This window comes from Nematolebias whitei, chromosome 13, assembly GCF_014905685.2.
Source record: "Nematolebias whitei isolate Nwh7 chromosome 13, NemWhi1, whole genome shotgun sequence".
Classification (NCBI taxonomy): Eukaryota; Metazoa; Chordata; class Actinopteri; order Cyprinodontiformes; family Rivulidae; genus Nematolebias; species Nematolebias whitei.
In genome coordinates this window covers 40,797,879-40,800,725 of record NC_056510.1, presented here as the reverse complement: position 1 = coordinate 40,800,725, position 2,847 = coordinate 40,797,879, and the positions used below count along the sequence as shown (strand labels likewise).

The 2,847-nt window shown below is 35.8% G+C and overlaps 1 protein-coding gene across 1 annotated transcript in view; it reads right to left on the bottom strand.

Annotated features, from left to right (window-relative positions):
• lrch1 (leucine-rich repeats and calponin homology (CH) domain containing 1) overlaps nucleotides 1-2,847 on the bottom strand; it is a 209,827-nt gene that overhangs the window by 2,342 nt on the left and 204,638 nt on the right. The window lies entirely within an intron of this gene.

The window sequence follows — 2,847 nt, the reverse complement described above, 5'->3', positions numbered from 1 at the left end:
ATATATAAAAAGAACAATTTGAATTTGATGCCAGCAACACATCCCAAAAAGTTAGGATGGGACAACAAAATATGATAAAATAAGTGGTATTAATAATTAACAGCTAGAAGAGCATTTTGAAACCAAATATGTAAATTGGAAATATGTATCTCATCATGGAAAGTGTATAATATCAAAAGGTTTCCAAAATCTGGAGAAATAACTGAGCACAAAGAACAAGGTGTAAAATTAAAACTGGAGGGTCAATAAAAACAGGTCTGACTCTAACTGGGCACAGGAACACAGTCTCTGTCTGCAAACAATGACTGAGCAACAATCAAACCCACTCCATCACAAACATTCTTCAGGAAATAAACTGGTCAGATCCAAAATGATGCAGAAAAACTGGTTCAAGCTTTTATCACGTCTAGACTGGACTATTGCAATGGTTTATTATCTGGGTGTCCAAATACTTCCTTAAAACGTCTTCAGTTGATCCAAAATGCTGCTGCCAGAGTCTTAACTGGAGTTACTGGGAGAGATCATATCTCTCCAGTTTTAGCTTCTCTCCATCGGCTCCCTGTCAAATCCAGAATAGAATTCAAAATCTTACTTCTAACCTACAAAGCTCTCAACAACCTAGCTCCATCTTATATTACAGATCTTGTTGTTCCATATTTTACTAACAGAGCACTTCACTCTCAGACTGCAGGTTTACTTGTGGTTCCTAGAGTTTCCAAAAGCAGAATGGGAGGCAGATCTTTCAGTTACCAGGCTCCTCTCTTGTGGAACCAACTTCCAGTTTCTGTCTGAGACTTTCTTTTTTGATCAATCCTATAGTTATGGTTGGCTTGAGTTTCATGAGTTCCCCTAGTTATGCTGCTATAGGCTTAGCATCCAGAACCCCTAGCAACTGATCTCCTTAGTTCCTGGATGTTTCTGGACCATTAAGCTTCACAGAGGTAAATGGTGTTCTTGTTTTTTTTTAAATGTATCTGCCACCAAATTCAAAATATCCTGATTTTACATTCTTGGTTTAAACATCTAACAGCTTACAGTGTTCTACTGTGAATCAAATGTGGGTTTATGAGATTTGTTAATCACGGCATTCTGTTAATTTATTTTTTACACATTTTACACAATGTCCCAACTTTTTTCCGAACAAGGGTTATACATGGATATGCTGACTGAGCAACTTGGAGTGTTCACATCTGTTAACCTTCACTCTTCATCCAGTACAGTGAAGAACAGGCTGGTTTCTGGTCAAACATACAGTACATGAAGAAACTCTGAACAGGAAGTCCTTGTGATAAATAATATGTACAGACTTTTAAATAAACGCATTTATCACAAGAAAACATACGTTTGTTTTGGCAACTGTTAAATCTCTCCAGTGGAAGCATTTAAAAGCGTTTTGATGATTCTTTGAAAACTTATTATTAGTGCTAAATCTTTAAGTAGGACAAAGAAACACACACACACAGAAGTGAACTTTCCTGTCCTCTGGCACTCACATCTCCTTTAACAGGGCAGCACATATTTAGACAAACTCCCTGAATCGTTTTATTCGTAGGTTTTTACTGATGTTTGCTCTCAGTGCGATCAGCTGAATGGACCTACCGACGTTCTGCTGATTGTGCACGTCCTCCTGCCTGCTTTCAGACGGCAGCAGCTCAGTCTCTTTACAAAGTTTGTGCAGCATTGAGAGGAAAACCTAAAATGAAGCTGCGCCGTTCACGGAGCTTCTGTTTGTGCTGCGGGAGTTTCATCTAAAGTCTGAATTTTATTATTCAGATGGAAACCCTGATGGTCCAACGACCTTTAGGTTTAGACTACACGAGGTCAAAGCAGGATGAGAAACAGAGCTGAAGGAAAAGGAATCAACAGATACTGTAAACTTTCATTTCGACAGTTAGCACACAGTCTATAAAGGATGCTAATGCTAATATTAGTTGTAATGTAGTCTACGAAGAATATATTTCCCCTGATGTTGGAATTCCATCTTTACGACGGAGCTTTAGGGCCACGCTAAGATTTTTTTTTTCAAAGCCATAATATTATGAGAATAAAGTCGTATGATAATAAAGAAATTTAATTTATTATGATAAATTAAATTTATTATGAGAATAAAGTTGTTAAATTACAAGAATAAACTCATATTATGAGAATAAAAACATAATATTACCAGAATAAAGTCGTAATATTATCCGAACTCGGACACAATAAAGCAGGGTTTATGCATTTTAACTGTGGAAGAATGAAGAATGTTGAGCATCTTGTTAAATTATACTTTGGTATTGGTTTTACAAATAAGGAGATAATTAATCTGTTAGCACATCAGCATCAGATTATTATCAGTATCAGGACTTTGAACCTGCTTAACAGTAAGGTGTACGCTCTAGGGCTGCAGCGCAGCTCTCTGCTGGTAAGGGGCATTTAACTCAACTCAACTCAACTTTATTTTGGTAAATTAGCATTACAGAAAAAGGAAAACAATATAGACTACTTTTTGACAAATCAATTTAGCTTTGGATTGGTCATTTGCTGACACACCTCCTGGATTGAAAGACAGGTTACGTCATGGGTCCGACTTGTAGGAAATAAATAAATAAATAAGAGCTGAAAAAAAAAAACCATATCGTACGACATTATTTTCGTTATATTAAGACTTTATTCAACTTTATTCTCATAATTTTATGGCTTTTATCTTTTTTCCAAGTGTGGCAATGCAATTGTATTTTCTCTTAGCGTATCTATGTAATTTGATTTTTCTTAGCGTATCAATGTAATTTTCTTTTTTCTTAGCGTATCAATGTAATTAGATTTTTTCTTAGCGTATCAATGTAATTTGATTTTTTCTTAGCGTAT